Source organism: Nipponia nippon, unplaced genomic scaffold (genome assembly GCF_047370975.1).
Source record: "Nipponia nippon isolate SJK-2023a ecotype South Korea unplaced genomic scaffold, ASM4737097v1 scaffold_2, whole genome shotgun sequence".
Classification (NCBI taxonomy): domain Eukaryota; kingdom Metazoa; phylum Chordata; class Aves; order Pelecaniformes; family Threskiornithidae; genus Nipponia; species Nipponia nippon.
The window spans coordinates 127,964,542-127,984,106 of NW_028262336.1; positions in this window are offsets into that span (position 1 = coordinate 127,964,542).

The following is a 19,565-nucleotide window of genomic DNA, read 5'->3' on the forward strand; positions in this document are numbered from 1 at the left end:
TCTCAACATCTGATAACATCATGCCTGGTTTGGCTTGTTAAAATCCAGACAACTTTTAAGCTAAAGAAAAGTTATCTGAGTCACTCTGAGTTTCTCCTGAATAAATTCTAGTAGACACACATCAGGCAAAAGGAGTTAAAGAGTGAATGAGGATGACATAAGCTGGATTAGTAAGAAGAGCTAGTGTTGGAGTTTTGCCCCACGATGTTTGAGTCCCTCCCTGAGATCTCATTTCCCTTCCTCTTATGCAATCCCAGGAAAGGAGATTTCTCATGCACCAAACTGTTGGAAAAAAACCCACAAAGCTGGATGGATGCCTTGCAATTCCCAATTCTGATCTTCTCCCCCATGTGTTCCCCTCCCTGGGTATTCCTGCAGGGGAAGGAGCCTTCCCTTTCTGCTGTGCAAGAGATTGCTCATGAACTCTCTCCTTTGTGGTTGAGATAGAGCAGATGTCTTAGGAAGTCATCCAAGCTCGATTGCATTTGATGGGATTTCTCAGAAGGAAGCACCCACAGCAGCAGACAGCACGATTACTTCTGGAAGAGTTTAGTTATTGCAAGAAGTTAGAAAAAAAGCCGCCTGCAATAATAGCAGACAACCACCACCAGTTCCCACTGGGAAAATGTGGAAGAGGTAGGTCTATCTGCTCTGGGAATGTTTCCCATCCTTGTGGGAGTCCTGTAGTAAGCCAGAACTAAATGCAGAGATTTTTTTGAACTCCTGTAACAAGAAAGACAAAAAAACCCACCTGCAGCTGTGCCCATGGCATTCAGGGGAATTCTTTCTTGGGAACACATTGTACTCTACTGTATACAGCCTTGGTCAAAAATACAGGTTGTTCCGTAGGCCCGTCCTCACTCTTTGTCACTGGACCATGTCTTGTTGATGGAAGTCCACTCATCAATGACTGATTGCAGTCAACTCACTTGGTCTGTGTTGGCCAATGGACTTGTATGGAAAACTGTGTCACCTCTTTGCTCGCAGTATTGGTTGTATCTTTCATGATCGAGGGCCAGTAGAAAAAATGCACAAAGAATATTTGGGAAAGGAGGCAGAACCCAGCTCCTCCTGCTGGAAGCCCTTTGGCTGTAAGCAAGAGTCAAGGTTCATCTTGCTTATTCTTCTTGTCTGGCCACATTAATTTTGCTCTCCTCAGTGCCTGGTCATCCAACTTGAGCTAAAGGGACAGAGGAGACCCCCTTCCTCACTGTTTATCCCCTGTTTCTACTGTCCCCTCACCCCGATTGCTCCATAGCCTAGTGGATTTTACATTGTTTTCTCTAGTGGGATCTATGGATTTCGGCTCCCTTGGGCTGAGGAGGCCTTCTTTTCTGCATTTTGACCAAAATTCAGCAGTGGGAAGGGAGGGAAGCTCTTGCAGGAACACTGAGTCTTCTATGGCATTGCCTAGGTCCCATCCACCGGGGGAGAGAAGCAGGGTCTCATTCAGCTCCACTGAATCACCTCTAGGTTCCTTCTCTTCACAGACAATGGAGGAGGCCTGGGCACTTATAATAGTTTTATCACCACACTGGGGCCAAACATCTACTTTTTAGGTATTGTGGAGCCTAAATAGCTTGCCCAAGGAAAGTGTGGGCTGTTGTCCATCTGGCTGTATTAGCTGCTCCCGGCAAGTGGGTGATTGTTTCCCAGCAAGCTCCTCACTGAACCGCTTGCTTCCTTTCTATATATGTTGAGTCTCTCATTGCAGCCATTGACTTCCCTTTGACATCAGTCAATACTTAGCTCTTGAGTTAATAAATATTTAGATTTACTTGGATGAAATCAATGTATCCTAAGCTCTTTCTGCTATCGTTCATGGTTAAGCCCTGGGGCCAATGGGTGGGAAAACCCTGCCATGCTTTCAAGACCTGTTTCTGCAATGGTATCTGTAGACTGAGTTCATTCTGTTCATGGAAGGTCACATCCTCAGCTATGTTGAATGCTACCTGGAGTCGTTATCGTTCATAAGATCACACAAGGAAGGAAATAAAGCACAAGGTTTTCTATCTTTTTTTCTTCTTGGTTTTGTTTGAACAGCTTCTGCTGTTGGCATCAGCAGATCAATTTGTAGATTGAAAGGGTGTTGGCATCTTTCTAATGCCATGTTGTCTTTTCCCTTCAGTTCCATGTCTTTGGATCCTCAAATCCTCAGAGGTTTCTTCATCTCTATTTCCCATATAAACTGGATGGAATCAGAAACCTTTTGAGAAGGTGGAAATCTTTAAAAACCAAAGCCGGACTGTGCAGTCCATATTTACCCTGTGAATCCATACTGACAGAGTCTGCATGGTGCATTCAGGGACCCAGCACCCTACTTGGGTGCTGCAAGCTACTTTGGTCATCTCATCCCCAAAAAGATGTTGAAGCATGGGATGAGCCCCTTTATCCAGAAAATCAGAGACTTGAAAATCTTCTTGGAGGACGGTCTGGAAAATAAGACTCATTTACACTGACAAGGTGAGAACTAATGAGGTAAGAACTGTATACCGTGCATGCAGACTACAGGGACAGCTCTCAAGATGCAAAGTCAAAGAATAATTTGGGTTGGGAAGAACCTCTGAAGGTCTTTGGTCCACTCCAAAGTCATGTCCAACTTTTACCCCAGAAAGCTCTTGAACACTCATTCAACATTTTGCATTTGCTAAAGCTCCATTGATTTCACTTCTGAAGAGGATTATGAGTTTCACTAAACACCTGTGGCCTTTGTTAAATGTGTGGGTACAAGTACATTGCTGAAACAAGCCCCGCAGCGACATGTGTTGTGGAAAAAAAGGAAACAACAGACAACATTTAGCTATTTTTTAAATGCTGCTGTTGGAGAGAGCTGTTGACACACTTTTCTTGCTCCCTAAGCAATGAAACCTGGTTTCCTAGTCTCCTGCACATTTGCACCCTGCAGTACTCCCAGTTTCTCCCAATGTCACCTACCATTTTGGTCAGGAAAGGGCAACCCACAATGTTGCTGGTAGGGCCCTGAGGTACCAGCTGGTGGACCAGTAGGCATGTGCTGACTGATCTGGCTGCTGCTTTGCAGGATGAGTAAGGAATTGCCTTGACGTTAGTGGGCCCATTAACATAGATTAATTTGCCTTTAATTCTCTAATTTGCCTTTAATTCTCCTTTCCCTGGTTGCTGATATTAGTGAAATTTCTAGGAACTTCATACCCTCACAGAGTGGCAAAGACCTTTTCTGAAAGTGGGGTGATACTGGCCAACAGGCTTAAAAGTGTTGGTGCTTAATGGCTAGGCAAAAGACCACATGGGCATCATTTTGTTCAGGAACCAGGCTAGGAGAGCAAAATAACTCCAGTCCCAATAAAAGGCAGCATTTTTTCCATTTTTCTGCTTTTCTCAGTCTAAGATAAAATGGTTACGGAAGTTTTTTCCTTCTTTTAATTTGAAAGATAAAATTCACCTATTCACACTGAAGCATTGGAAGCAAGTTTATAGCCCAAAGCACAAAATCATTACTCGATGAAGTTAGCCTTTGAGCAGCCAAATTTCAAAAGAAAACATTGACTTGGGGTGCTTTTGCTTGTCACTTGAGAAGATTAAGCACCGTATAGTGGGAAATAAAGACAACAGGAGGCCAAATACTGGGAAAATCTTTCATCTGGTGGAATTGCCTGCCGAGGGAAGCAGGGGATGTCCTTGTTGCTAATACTTTTAAAGTTAGATTAGGACAAGAATGAAAACACCTACTGCCTAATATCTAGATCCTGTTTCTTGTAGTCTTAATGAAAATACTCTGCCTGCAGAGGGTACAGCACAGTCTTCTCCCTTATCTGTCTGCTAATCACTCTCTCCCTCCTCTGAAGCTACCTATAATGTCCATTGCTATGGTAACCGAGCATGGTATGTATCACAGACAAGATGACATATGCATCTTTTCCTGCTTTAATAGCTCCTCTGTTTAGGCTGCAGTCTTCCCTCATTGCCAAGTTCCCCAAAGGACATACATACGCTGACTTCATGGGTTTGCATCTGGCTTGCGGGCAGCTGCCACACTCACCTGCTGAACCGCTGGCGCCGCAAAGCACGGTGGGTTGTCATTCAAACCAGCTTTACACAGACCATAAATTTGTGATGCGTTCCTCTGAGGTTTAATTACATGTATTTTTAACTGAGTGGCAAGAAAATATTTTGAAAGAAACAATGTTCATTGAGCTTAAAGTGTAATTACCCAATAGCTAAACGTGCCTAGAGAAATGCGAGTTATTGCATTCTTGGCTTTGTCAGGCAGGTCAGTCATTAAACTTTAACAAATGAAGCCAATATTTTATCTCAGCAAGTTTGCACCAGTGAACATTGATCCATTGGCTGTTTGTTCATGCTCCAAAATACATGTCCATCTATACCCAAAAGCCTTGCAAACCCAAGGATGGGGTCATAATGAAACAAGCAGACAGTTGTCAGCAATGCTTAGAAGATTTACGTCATCTTGCAAAGAGTCACCTGCAGAGAAAGCTCAAGATTTAATGGTCAAGGCAGAAGCTGGTCTTCTCCATCACAGAAGGATGTGTGGGGTGGTATTAGCTGCTAACACAGCCTGTCTCCTTCCTCGGAGTCCCTCAGCAACAAGTGCTCAGGACTATTTCTATTGCAAGAGATAAGAGCACCAGAAGCCTTCGCTGAGACCATAGCTGAATTAGTAAGAGATGGTGCCTTCTGCAAAGACCTTACATCTCAGGGGGGACAGGCACACACAGCTTTAGATGGCAAGAGGACACAGAGAGGGAAAGGGACTTGCTGAAGTCCCTGACATCAACCTGACTTCACACCAACCTTGGCCGGGGGACCTGAAGAGGTCCAACAATAAGATGCTCGTTCCATAATGCTGTGCAGCAAAGAAAGGTCCTCTCGTTTCCCCTCCTGAGCGCTGAGCTTGGTGTGATGCCTTCCTTTTATTCATCCTCTTCCCCTCAAGAAGTAAATATGAAGGTTTGAAGGAGCAAGCCTTGCTTCGCCTTGCCTTGCCAAATAGAAGCTGAGTGAAGATACAGTTGCTCTACCTAAATGCATAGGGATGTAAACATTGCAGAGGAAAAGAGCTAGTTAAGCTGAAAGCTGCCTCTGGAACATGAACAACTGTCTATGATGGGGCAGAAATATATTACAGCTGGAAACGTGATGTTTTCTGTCTCAAGTTGTGAGATAGAGCTAGCAACGCATAGATATAATGGCCCAGGAGTTTTTGCTAATTCTTTGAGGGATATCATATTTCATGTCTGTGGGCAAAACCATATCTATTTGGCGGGTTTCCTCTTCCTCCTTTACCCTCTTACTCTTATTCTGCCCTCCTGCCTGCAGCAAAGCTCCCCAAGAGCTCACTTCCCTCCCAAATACCAAACCTTGAGCCCCATGGTTTCCTCTGAAGCACACTGATGACTCAGAGCGTGCCAGGGAGCTGTGCGGCAAAGAGTGGGCTCCATGGGAGAGAAAAGCTGCATCTTCTCACGGAGTGATAAAGGCGCCCGAGTTATCCTGAGATAAAAAACTCAGGAAGATAAGGCAGCTTTGTTTTACTGGGAGGTACGTTCATGGGCATCAGAGTGATGTATGAACACCTGAAGTGTCTCTTTGCTGGACCGGTGGGGCTCGTGCATACTATTCCTGCTAAGGTAAAAACACGTTTGTGCAAGCTAGTTGTAATGAGGCTGTATTTCCAACAGAGCTGGCTCTCTCAACAGATTATCTTTTCCCCTGAATGATACAAAGATTTTCTGCTATCTCTGCCTATAACCTCCTCCCACTGAGTGTTTTGGTGAGGCTGCTGGACTCTCTTGCCCAAATTGTTTACTGTTTTACACGTTATTGTAGGTGAATGAGTAAATAGCTGAGACCTGGGCTTCCCAGGGGAAGCCTGCTCTTGCTAAGCCCCAGGAAATGTAATTACCCTCAAGCCCTCTGTTGGCCAACAGCACATGGAGGGGAGAAAGCAGAGAGAAGTGATGCAAAAACCTAATTTCACAGCAAAACAGGCTAAACACACAGATTTCTTAGGAGCAAGAAGAAGCTCTGACTTATTTGGTGAGACCGTCTCAGTCAGAGGTGTCCCTAGCAGTTTCTTGGTTTCTCTGTTCTTTTTGTCTTTTGAACAGTGTGATGAGGTTGAAAGGCCTCAGATGGACTGCAGCTTCCTCGAGGCCCATTTTCTGATCATTCCCTGATTGAAAATTGATTTTTTTTCTCATTTTAAATGGAGATGATAGCCTGTGCTGTCACAGGAGACAGCTCCCGAGTCTGATGGCAAAGGGTTCTGTCCTGTTCTTCCTCCTGGTGTGGGTAAGCTATGGCTGGGACAGCCTGGGGTTTCTTCCCACCCATGCATCATTTCCTAGTGTCAGTAATGAGAAAAATCAGCTATACTGGCACTTTTCAAGCTTTATTAAGTGATAGCTGGAGCCTTGGTGCTGCGACTCCTAGGAGGATGTGAATATGGGTTGTCTCCTCAGGGTTCACACAGATAGGGTGCGATCAGAATGATGCATGAAAAATCACTCTTTAAACTCAGTATCAGGTGGATTTTCTTGAATGCCTGGAAAAGTGTTAATGTTGCCCTTGTAGACAACACAGGCAAGCACGTACCAAAGGATGGGTGGAGCAGACAGAGACTTCTCTGGATCTTTATATATGCTGGGGTTTAGTCCCCTCTCTGTCCACTCCCACCCAATACCCCAGGTGACTCATAGGAGCTGGAGTGCATAATTGCTAGTGGTTGATGACCTCTTGACTAAGCCACGCTGATCAAGCTTGAATGTGTTTCTTTGGTCTTCTGCCATCTCTTTGCTTTCTGTCTTAGCTCCACCATCTTTCAGCTGTTCCAGTTTGCTCCTTGATTCTCCTCTTCTCTTGACCCGAGTCTTCTCCCCTTGCTTCTTCATTTTTCTTAAAATTGTTCCACTGTGCATCTGCTTTGTCCCAAAGACACCCATGGTTCCTTCTATTTGATACCTGCTCCACTGAAGGCAGGTGATCCTGTTGCCCAGAGCAATGCTGTATGTATCTCAGACTGATACAGCTCCATGAAGACAACCTTAGTCTCTGAGGCTGAGACTTTCTACGCAACAGCATTACTGAAGGAATATGTCTTTAAAATTTCCTTCTGGAGGAAGTCCTCGGGTATGCTTATGCTGCCTGAGAAATACAAATTAATCTTTTTTTGTTCTCTTCCTGCATTTTTCTCTCTCCAATTGCTGTCCCGACTCCTTCAGTGTTTATTGGAAGTTTGTGTGAACAAAAGTATTTTTACTACGTATGAAGACCATCTTCACCAACTCTGATATGTCTGCCAATTGCTTGGTGTCATTTGCATAAGATAAGGATCTTAATGGTATAACACCCGTTGTCATGAGATTCATCTCAGCTTGGGTTGTTACTACACTGTATGGGAAGATGATGAAACGTTAACGGTTACTCTGGACAGACTTCTGACTTGAAACCCTTACTTAACTTTCTCCCTGCACTTACTGCTCCACAGAGCAATTGTAGTTACAATGCTTTTAGCTGGAACATGTCTGATTTTGTTACTTTCTATGATGCTTCTCTCAAAATCAAAACAAATATCCTCAAAAGCACCTTTAATTGCCATCCTCACTCTTTTTCTGCCCACAGCCAGAGCACAGACATTTGATCTAACTCTCTACCACACTTTAGCATTTTTCACCCATTGCTTCCTATGTAATTTACCTTAATGAGTCAACAATAACTTCCATTGTGATTTTCCCACTGCCCTGTAATGTATGTCTTTATAGTTTCACTGGTGGCAGCAACATGTGCATTATTTTTGACCTGTCATTTCATACCTCCTCTTTTCCTTAGGCGTGGGGTGATCTCTAATGGTTCAGGGACATATGCTGCTAAAAAGATGGAAGGTACCATTGCTACTATATAGTCTTTTCCATTTCGTCATCTGACATTGGCTCAGGGTTGATGGCTTTATTGTCTTGCAAGCTATGCTCTTGGTGTTGGTCTGGCGTGATTGTATCCAGGTAGATGACAGCATTTAGCCAAATACTCTTTCCATGTCTCCACCTTCTCATTCACATTTGCTGTCAGGCCACCAGGACTCCTCTTGGTGCTCCTAGCATTGGCATAGTGTTGTTCCCATCAAACACAATCGTTTTCCATCTCAGTTTCACACCTTGTTTTCCTGGCGCTTCTCTTAGTTGCTGAGCCTTTCTATACCCTGAGAAGATTTACTTGCCTTTGGAAATTTTCCTCTGCTTTGTTTTGTGCTTTTATTTCCACTCTCCCATAATCCTTGGCTCTGTTTGCATTTTCCCTCTAATACTCTTGTTTTGTTGTTTGTCCAGCTCCTCCCTGTTTGCTTAGGCCTCCCAATAAGTTCCCTACTGTGTTCTCTATTGCTTCCTTAAATATTTCCCATCTGGTCTCTACTGAGATTTCTTTATCATTCCAAATTAATGGCCTGAAACACTCTCCAAGCATTACCTTCTCTGTCTTTCTCAAAGAGAGACTTTGCCTTTTAAACTTTGCGGGATCAAATTTAGCTCCAGTGTCACCCATCTTTCCCTTGGGCTTTAATGTGTTTGTCATCTTTCCAATAAGTAATTCACAGTCGCTGCTGCCCTTCAGCATTGCTATAGACTTTCACATCCAGCAGTGACTCTGTTGTGCCTTTTGCAGATAATCATGTGGTCCATCTGTTTTTGTGTGTGACCAGCTGGTGACCCCTTGTAAATCCATGAGGGAGCCAAATGCCACCGGTGATCAGACTATGCACCTCACAGCAACTACTCAACTTCTCACCAGTTCAGCTCCTCCCAGTCCCACATGGCCCAGTATATTCTTTTGTTTGTTATTTCTGCTTTCATCCTCTGTGTTCCCAGCTTTCACCTTCACAACTGCCTCATAAGCTGGGGCCTTGTTTCAGATGCCATATGGAAAAAAATTATATTTTTCCCTTCTCTGCAACTTGTTTTGGTGCATAACAGCAAAACACAGTTAGGCAGAGATTACTGCAGGCTGCAGTAAATATTGCTGTGGTGATCCTCTCAGGCATTAGTTTCCTGTTGTTCACAGAAGTCCTTATTCCTTTTGCACATGGAGGCAATATTATTCATCTGGGGGAAAAAAAAAAAAGACGTAAAATATCCAAATTACCTGTGCCTCCAGGGTGTCTCCGGTTTGGCAGCTGTGGATGCATAGCTCAGCTGTGCTGCTCACTGGCCTCGGGTGAGATGCACGTCCTGGAGCCCATCTCAGAAGTTGTGTGGTGTGTTCAGCCATTCTCCAACCTCCATGACCATTTCCATGTGTTTGGGTCATCAGTCAGATTGAATTGCAAAGCTCCTCCTTCAGCAAGTTCTGGATATAATGACTGGTTATGCATGTCTGGTTTATGGGAAGGCCTCACCATCCTTTGCTGGCCTTGTTGGCATGGGTATCAGCGCCACCTTCATATCTTGCCTTCCACAGCCGAAGTTTGGACTGCTTTGATTCAAAATCTGAGTTTTCCTCTGCCTACACAGACTGCCCAGACAAGGTGAAGTGAGCTGCTTTAGCAGAAGATGCAACTTTTTCTTTTGCCTTAGACATTTTATTGAGCAATATTTGATGTGACATTTCCGGGTCATTCCTATTCATCACCTAAATATGGAGCTGCAAAGAGTCTGTATCCTGGCATAGGAACAATGTGTCTTCCTTTAATTTTTAGGATACCTGGTAAGATTTTTATTAAAATATTCTGAAGTAGAAAACACAGTGAACAGAGAGGACATAAAAGGATGGGATTCAGTTTGAAATTAAGGTACCTACATTTATGTGTCTGCATTAGGTGTCTGCACGTGAGATAGGCATCTAAGCTCCCACAGCAGTGAATGGAAATGCAGTTGCTGCCTAAATACAACCCTCCAGTGCTATGTGAAATGCTGGCTGGGCTTTCCTGCTGTCCTACAGCTGTCAGTCCCTTAGGGCACAGGAGTGAACAGGTCTTGTGTCATATCATCCGGCACCACATGGACGTGTCAGACACCCGATGCCACCTCAAAAGACAGTTGGTGTTTTCATTTGCACTAGCTAAGCCTCTAGTCAACACCATCAATGTAGTCCAGACGCAGCTAAGCAAACACAAGTGCTGGGTTTTAGAGGGAACTGAATCCCTTTGGAGCCCCATCAACTGTGCAGACCAAATTTCTGCCAACTGTGGTGCAGTCCCAGATGCCCACAGAGATGTTTATGCTTATGTGCCTCACCAAGGTGCAACAGGGAAGTCAGCTGTCTCAAGGAATGATGTTATCAGCTTAAATTAACCCTCTTCTATTACCACCTCAAAACATCCAGAATTTGGATTCATAGTGGACACTCAATGCAATTTTTCAGTAGTTCATTGTAGAATCCTCCCAGAAACAGCCAAGCCCAAATCACATCACCATTGCATTGCTCTCAGTTTTGTCACTTAAGCCACTGCGAAATAGTATGAGATATGGCCAGAGTGGTGGTCTTCGATACTCATTTTGTGGGGTGAAAATGAATAAGTCCAGGGCAATTCCCAAAGAGTTTCACTGGGAATTTCCTAGTAGACACAACTGGTATCCCACAGACAGACACTCCTTGGGATCCCAGACTGTAGAGTTCAAAATGCACAGCAAACTATAAACAGTAGTGATCCCTAATGGAATTTCTGAACAACTGGAGCATAACTGAAAACACTGTATGGAGGGAGGCGCTGAAAGGTGATGAGTAGAGCAGCTTGGTCCATGTTTCTTCACGTTCAATGTAGAAAAAGCAACATGGAACTGGTGTTTCTCAAGAGAAATACATCTAAGGCGAGTGGTGCAAATGTAAATCAGCTGTGATCTTTCTGTGATCTTTCTGTGATCATGGAGTTCGTTCCCTTCTGTGAACCATTAATGCCAATGGGTATATTGATTGCATATCACCTTCCCTCCTTAACAGCTAAAATATACAGAACAGCTGGGCCTAACCAGGGCTGGAATAGGACAATGAAGGGCAAAACCATCCATAACTGATATTTTTTCTTAACCAGCCACAGCCAAAGTCCCAACAATGATTCAGAATCCCAGGGCTGGAAGGAACCAGTATGATCATCTAAGTTGACCTGCTGCATCATTAAAGCAACAAAATTTCAGTCTTTATGAAGTCCAACAGTATGGGACTGACTATGCCAGACCACATCTTCTCAGGAGACCTCAACTCTTGAATCACAGCCTCTTACAGGAACAGTCAATACCTAAATAGAAATATCCACTTAGTTATGAGAGAAACTGATAGACAGTTCTCAAAAATACATAGCTCAGAGTCTGCATTTAGGAAAATCAATGAAATGTATCAAATTGCCAAAGCTACTCTCCAGGACATAATGATCAGTAAAGCCATGGTCAGACCAGAGAGATGACAACACATGATTTCCTCTCCTGGTGATTTTCTTGATTGTTCTTTTCTGCTTATGCCTTCGGGGGTGGCTTGAGCTTCTGAGTGACATCTTGCACAGCCAAGATATAGATGCATTCATTGGCTTAGACTGCAAGATGGTGCAGACCAGACCAAGGGCTGGCTCTTCCCCAGGCCAAGTCTTCTCTGAGAAAACTGAGCTTTTCTTCCAGATGGAGTCACATCTTGTGACAGTGTTTTAAGCAGAGACTTCTTTTCTCCCGAGCTGCAGTTCACCGACCCTAAAACTGAACCATCCCAACAGACGCAGAAGAGAGCTGAAGGTAGTGATGGCATCTAGACCATTGGGCCTCCCATATTCAAAGCACTGGCCCACAGACTTCAGTACCCAGAGGATGCCTAATTAAATCACAGCAAGTGTTACGGAGAGCCAAAGCATAGCTCAGCATTACTCAGTGCTGTGCTGTGATGTCTGTGATGGTGAGTAGAGGAAGACTCATGGTTTCCACTGGAAGTGACTTCAGTGACACCTTCTGCTTCCTTTTTCCATCAAAGCACATTAAAAGTGATAAAGCTTAGCACTCACAGGAGAGGTTTTCCAAGCTGCCTGTGGGCATCTGCATGCGTGTTTCCTATTAAAACAGACCTCCAAATACAAAGGCCGCTTGGAAAATCCCAGCTCTTTGCAGAGGTGCAAAGCAAGCAGTCTGAAGTCATACAGGGAATTTCTTTCTCTGGGATTTGAGCACTTAACTTTCCTATCTCAGCCTCAGAGCCCCTAGAAGTGGCTCACATTTTTATGCATTAAATCACTGGACCAATTCTTGTCCCAGCAGAAAGTTCAGCCTATTCCAACTTGGGATCCTACTAGTTGTTAGGAGACTAAAATCATTAAATAACTGTGAAGGCATGTAATGGAGATGCTCTCCCCATGCTACGCTGTTCCCAGTATGTCACCCATCTGTCTATGAGGTGCCACCACCAGTGCAACATGGAGAGGGTCTCCAGGTGGTATAAGATGAGAGGAGGAAGCTATGGCATGAAAACTGAGAGACCAGAACTTGCTTTTCCATTGGATCTGTTGCATCCGGAATTGTTAATCTGCACAAACTGCAACCCCTGCTCTAATTCCCTCCAGCCTTAGGGGTAGAGGTAGAACGAGGGAGATGGATTACAGATTTAGAAACAGGATATCAGCTTTCTTATAGTCACAGATTTTAAAACTGGAGAGGCATTAAATATCACCTTTCTTGACTTTCCCTGGGGCCCAGAAGTTCCCATGCTTTGAGGGGAGCTTGTTACCAGCACCTGGGGTGCTGTTGCATTTCTGAACAAGTAGACAGGGCAAATGCATTTTAGAAATAGGCATAAAATCTCAGCAGCGACTGAACAACAACTTCCTTTGTCTCTCAACCTCCCCCTAAATGCTTATACAATTGAAAATGAAATTGCACCTCTGGGCTGAGCTGCAGCCCTGCTCCTCAGAGGCCCCTTCAATCCAGTTGGCAAAGGCTGGGGTCTGGCAAGGCTTAGTCAGCTTGTGTTTGCAAAACGCTTTGGAAACAAACACTGCTGCGCAGCACTGAGTCATGCAGCTGTGACTACAGAAAAGTGAAGCCTGTGGAGCCTCGGAATACATCTGGATCCCTTGTGGAGAGAAACTGGGATCTATGGGTTAAGTGTAGAGTTCACATTAGCAACAATAACTCAGGATCGAGTACTGGGGACCTCAGCACTATAGACTGCTCTAGGAAAAGTGAAGTCTTGGGTGTTTTTGCAGGCAGAGTAGCCTGTTTGGGACAGACAGGCACTGCACTTTGGACACGTATTCTGCTTGCCAGTATAACGGCAGAAGTCTGGCTGTGCACTGTGGAGGGAAGCACTGCTGCTCTGGGTTAATGCTAACCTTGCACAGAGAAGGGAATGAACCTGGTCAGCAAAACCAGGCATTTAACCAGAGAGAAACAAGACCAAATAATGTTTCTGTATCCAGGACAGCTCTCATTGTCTGTCCTGGGCACCTGTATTGCCTGACTGCCATAGTAACTGGTGCCCTCCCTACCTTCTCTGCCCATTGCTGTGTTGATGATGACTCCCATCTGATGGGTGAGGAATTGGGGCAAAAGGGCCATTTTCAGACCCCCTTTTCTGATGCCGCTGTTCAAGGAGCGAGGAGCCATTCAGCCATTCCAGGACTCACAACAACCCGTGGTAACTGGATGCTGTAGGTGCCTCTCGGATATCTTTTCCATTTCTTCCAAAGGACCTGAGCCAAATATGCTATAAGCCACTGGATTTGCATCTGCCTTTTAGGAAACCTGAAAGTCTGTCCCTCTGCTGCTTTTCTTCCAGTTACACAGTTATCCACTGATGTTATCTTTTTTATTTTTTGAGAGAAAGAAAGGCCAACTGGGGGAAAAAAAACAGATGCTTCTGTTAAAGCCCCCTTGCTTTCTCTATTTTACTTTGGTGTTGTGAGCAGATCCAAGAGAACCTCCATCTGCAATATCAATTTGGGTTGTTCCTTCCCTCTGTCTGCAGGGAGAGGTCTCTGTTAGCCAAATGCTTATTCTTGGAATAATAAAAAACTTGCTGCTGGAACCAAGAGCCTGGATGATGCAGACAATAAAACCATGGGAAGGCATACAGAAAGAAGAGATTGCTTTGGCTTGCCAGACTCAGAAATTTCCCTGTCTGTGTGGCTGCTTGTTTTCACCCCCCTGCAGATCAAACCTTCAAAATTAACCCAGCTGCTGACATGGAATAAATATGGAGAGTATGGAAGGAAAACTCTACCTGAAATAGCAGTGATACCTTCAGCAAGAGGGGAAGGTAGGCAGCGGCAGCCTGCAGCTTACAGCCCACATGTAACAGCTTGTGTAAGGAGGAGGGAATCGAAACAGAAACCACAAAGAAAATACCACTCTGTATTACTCTGCAGATATAGGGATCTCCTAAGTTTTGGTGTGAATAATTCAGTGAATAATATTACAGCAGATGCTGTCATAGCAGAACTGCATAAAAACAACAAACTGGGATGTCTTCAGGATGCATTTAAGCCTAAAATGCCCTTAAATGTGGGCTTAAGTCCATTCCCTGCTCAGCAAATCGATATATGCAATGTGTGCAATCACCTGATCCCCAAATCCTTTTTACTCCTAAGGGTAAGGGCTTTTACTCCTAAGTCAAGGGCTTTGCAAGCATGAACATGACAAAACATGACACATCCACACATACATAAAGTAAAATACAGGGGCTACCAGCTAAAATAAGCTAACGACCTGTGATGTCATGATGTGCTGTCATCTCAGCTCCTCTCTAAAGCTGATGGAGGTGAGAGCTCATGAACCACATGGCAGAAGATCTCGTTCAGCTCTGGAGCACGAGGATGCAGCCAGGATACCCTGGCTGGGGTCTAGGGAATGATGGGTGAGTCTAAGAGAATTAGGTATCTGATGTGTCTGACTGCACTTAGGCTCTGACCTTCATAAAGAGAGCAGAGAGAGGGTCTTCTCTTAAATTTAACAATGCCCAAAGTCTCAGTGTATATTCTGGTTAAGATTTTGATGCGAAGGTGCTCTAAATCCTCATCATGAAAAGGTGTCCAACTCACCAGGAAAATGCTTCTTTTTCAGCCGCTCCTCAACATTTTCCAAACTGGCAGGGGCAATCTGTCCCTTCCCTCGTCTCACTCTCCTTGGAGCCAGATGCCCTTGGAGACTGCTTGATGGTTAAGCGTTTCAAGCCGCAGGGATGCTCGCTGCCGTGCTGTGTGCCCGAGGCAGCCAGCCCACTGCAGGGCTTGGCAGAGGAGCCAGATTCCTTGGCCTGGCCCTCGACCACAAGTTCATCCTTGCATACCAGGAGCAGTAATACTGCTCCCGGCTTTTCACAGAGCCAGAGCTGCCACTAGACACCAAATCAGGAACAAAGGAGAAACAGTCACACGTATTTTGTTTGCAAGGCAAATGCAAACAAAGATGTTTTGCTTTTGAAACCACAAAATTCTGCAGTTTAAAAAGAATTCCTTGCATGTCCCCTAACACTCCCTGTCTTCTTCTCTTCTTATCTCCTCCCTGGCTCATCACGTGTTGCTCCCCGTCCTACCAACCTTCCCTCATCATGCCCCAGAGAAAAAAGCAGAAGCAAACTATATCCCCACCAAAGTCCCAGCACCCTGCAGGCACGCCAGATGTGTACATTGGCTTTTTGGAGACATGAATGGAGAAAAGCCCAGATAGGCAGGGGTTATACATTATTCAGTCCAAACAGCTCCTGCCTTGGGTGCAGAACTACCAGTGGTGTAAAGCATCTCTTTAACAATTGTGTGCTAGAGAGGGCTAAAAAAGCTTTAGCTTTTCAAGTCTCCTCCCTCTCTACTGCATCCTAGTACTGACACCATTCCCACCATTGTTCTCCTTTGCCTTCTCCATCCTTTGCTCCAGATTTAGGAAGAGATGGGAAAATCTGAGATGAGGAGAGCTGCCATGTCAACAGGACGGCAGAAGAGAGAAGAGGGAGATTAGCTGGGATGGGAGGGTAGCTGCTAGAAGGTCTCTCTAGTGGTTTCCATCCCCTCTGTGCAGCCCTAAGTGGTGGCTAAGTGAGAACTGAATCCCACTCCAAAGCCAAGCTCCAGAGCCAAGCACCAGTTACAGACAGAGCCCGGCCAGAGCCCAGGTCCCTCAGACTTGGGCACCTCAGAGCCTCCTCAGCTCTATTTCCAAGTTTGGTGCAGCTCTCTGCACACACATATCGGGTCACATCTTCTCTCACTGATTCCTTCAAGTGCTATTGCTCAGTGAGAGAAAGAAAAATAAGCCAGTGTTCATCTTTCCTCCCTAGACTCTGCGTTGACCCCTCTCATGCACCAGTCCTTGTTGCTTCCAGTACTCCAAACAATGCGTGTCATTTACCCCAGCACCTCTGTGTAAACTGATACTAATCCCAGCAAGCTGTTTCTCTTGCTTAAGGAGTTTAGTTTGCCAAACTGAAATTTGAGAAATTCAGACCAGAAAGAAATAGGAAAAGCAGCGTAAGTTCCCCAGGGAACAGGTTTGCAGAGAGGCATAGGAAGTCCTCAAGCCGAGGACTGGAGGACTTCCCACCAGACACAGCTTCATCCAACCAACAGCAATGAGTTTGGTTTAGGACCTTGGATAAAATGCCCCCGGAACCTGTATGATGCTGAGGACTGACACATACTCTCTGTAAAACTCTCCTGTACTCTTTAGGCTGATTTTACCCAATAAAAACCTATCAAGAAGTGAAGAAAATTAAATCTCAAAATCCAAGCCCTGAACCTGACCACAGAAAGCATTTTAACCCTATCAACCCTTCCACAGCCTCTAGGAAGCTCACTGGGAACCTCTCCATTGCCACTGAATTTATGGGGAAGGTATTCATTTACTGCAAGGATGGCACAGATGATAGGCAGATACAGAGGTAGAGGGAGGGAGGAAGAGCACAAGCAGCTGTGATCTCATTTGTATTTGACTGTATAAACCAGACTCTGAGTAATACAAGATCAAAACACTTCACTAATCTATACAGCTCCACATGTGTAGAAGCATTATGAGAAAGACTGGAAACTTCTTACACCAGGGTCTTGTTCTTCTTTATAGAAAATACAGGAAAATCTTAAATTCTTAAATCTGAGAAGAGCCACGGCTGGTCCTTTCCAGCCTGAAAGGAAAGCTGTCTTGTTTGGTCAGTGGAACAGACTCAAATACCCAAGCTGAAAATATGCACCACCAAATGCTGGAGCAGGTGTAGGATTTTTATCCTGAAGGAATGAAATAACCTATGAATGAAATAAAGAGACAAATAGGTTAAATATGCCTCTTTGGTAAAACATTGCAAAGCAAGTATAGGGTTCTCCCTTGCCTCCTGTATTTCAGGTGCCTTAGCAAATACTAATTAATGCAGCAATGATTAGCCAAAATGCTAAACTATAGTTATCCACTCCTTTTCACAAGTATGGTTCCCCCAAATCCCATCTCAGGGTGCACCTTGTGCAGACCAGCCCTGGAGAGCATGCCCTGAAATGCAGGCTGAATTGGGCACAGATGGTAGGAAAACACTTACTTGGTGTATTAGGGTAGGCATGAGCTCAGGACCATGCTGCTCAGCTGTGCTGATACACAGATTTTAAAACATCAAAGGAACATGGAAACCACCTTCCACCCCACAGGGGCTCAGGTTGTGTGCATGGCTACCCTGGAGCTGAGAAGGGTTAATCCATGTAACATTGGGCGACCTCATTGCTCTCTACAGCTTCCTGAGGAGGGGAAGTGGAGAGGCAGGTGCTGAGCTCTTCTGCATGGTATCCAGTGATAGGACGCATGGGAATGGTTCAAAGCTGTGCCAGGGTAGGTTTAGACTGGACATTAGGAAGCATTCCTTTACCGAGAAGGTGGTCAAACACTGGAACAGGCTTCCTAGAGAGGTGGTTGATGCCCCAAGCCTGTCAGTGTTTAAGAGGCATTTGGACAGTGCCCTTAATAACATGCTTTAACTTGGTCAGCCCTGAAGTGGTCAGGCAGTTGGACTAGATGATCGTTGTAAGTCCCCTCCAACTGAAATAGTCTATTTTATTGTAGTCTATCAGCAGCACTCTCTGGGCAGGGAAAATGAGCTGCTGCTGCTGGTGCTGCTGCTAGAGGCTTTTAACACATTGCTCAAGGCAAAAGAAGGCATCTCAAGAGGTAAAAATCGCCATAAGCAGCTGCAGAAGGTACCTAGATTGACCTGGAGGAGCAGCTCTTTGCATGAAAAAAGCAAAACAAGCTGCAGGCTGGGATCTCTGGTTACTGAGCTGCGAAGTCTGCTTGTTCTCAGGCCCCCAGGACACAGCCCTTGAAGCCACAGATGGGAAGCATGCTCACCCTTGAATGGTTTGGATGAGAGTGGGTCAGTGTGTGAGCTCCTCTTTAGCACCAAGAGAGCCAGGTTGGTCTGCTGGGTGCGTAGGTGCCTCCTTCAACCACACCAGTCTCTTGGCATGAGCACCTCTGGAAGCTTTGGGGGTCTCCAAACCATAGCAGGCACCTCACCAGGGGTCCACAGGCTGCTCTGAAGTGGTAGATGGACACTGCTCCTTCCGCTGGGGTGGGAAACATGGCTCCGAGTCAACGGAGCAAAGAGACAATACACGCAATGGGAAAATATTCAACTTGGTGGTTTTGGCTCGAGCAGAGAGCATTTCTCTCATGCCAATAGCCTTCCAGAGCTGACTTTAGCAGGCACCTCCTGGCCATATTTTGACAGGAACTTCAGCTCTGGGAAAACTCTCTCTAAAGGAATGAAGGGGGCATTCAGCCCCACCAGCAGTCGGTAAATGGCAACTTGGGTGCCTAATTCAGCTTTGAGGATCCTTACACCCCCTTTTTGTGCCTCTCTGCTCAAGGCAAACCTGGCTATATGTAGACCACGCTGGCTGCCCTGCAATGTCACAAAAAACCTCTTCTGCCTCTCTCCTCTAATGATATCCCTGGGAGGAGAGCTTTGGCTTCCACTTGGATCAGAGATGAGCAGAACAGACAGAGTCCAGGCTTAGAGTCAAGGTCAGAAAATACTGCTTTTTTATAAGCCTGATATTCTCTCTTTATTCTCCCAGCTCCTTCCCACCCTTCATAGGACAGTTCAATATTACAGCTCCTGTTAATTATTCATCACAGCCTATATTTGCTTAGGTAGCAGTTCACATCATGAACTCCCCTAACCTGCCCGATCTAACCTTCCTGGGTTGTAAATTAGCAAAAGCCGAGGCAGCGCTGATGAACGGTGACCACGATGAACAGGCATTTCTTGCTTCCTTCTGTAAGCAGTTTCAGGATGACTTTGCAGCGTTTCAAAGCATGCATGATCTTTGCTTCTCGTTTTTGCCTCAGTGGTGCCTGGCTGAGGCATCACCGCATCCCAGAGGAGTACAGAAGGGCTAGGCTTATATTATGAATGTCATATAAGTGAAATCAAACACAAGTTTGTGAGGCAATGATTAAAGAACAACCTCAGGTCTTGCAGGTCCCTTTCTTCTGTGTAGGATGATGGGTCGCGTGGTGAGATGGGGCACAGGAGAAATGGAGGAGCCACAGAAAGGAGGTGACTGGGGAGGCCCTTCGGACCTTTCGTGCAGCCCCCTCCTGGGTACTCCAGGCAGGGGATGGCAGGGTCACGGGCAG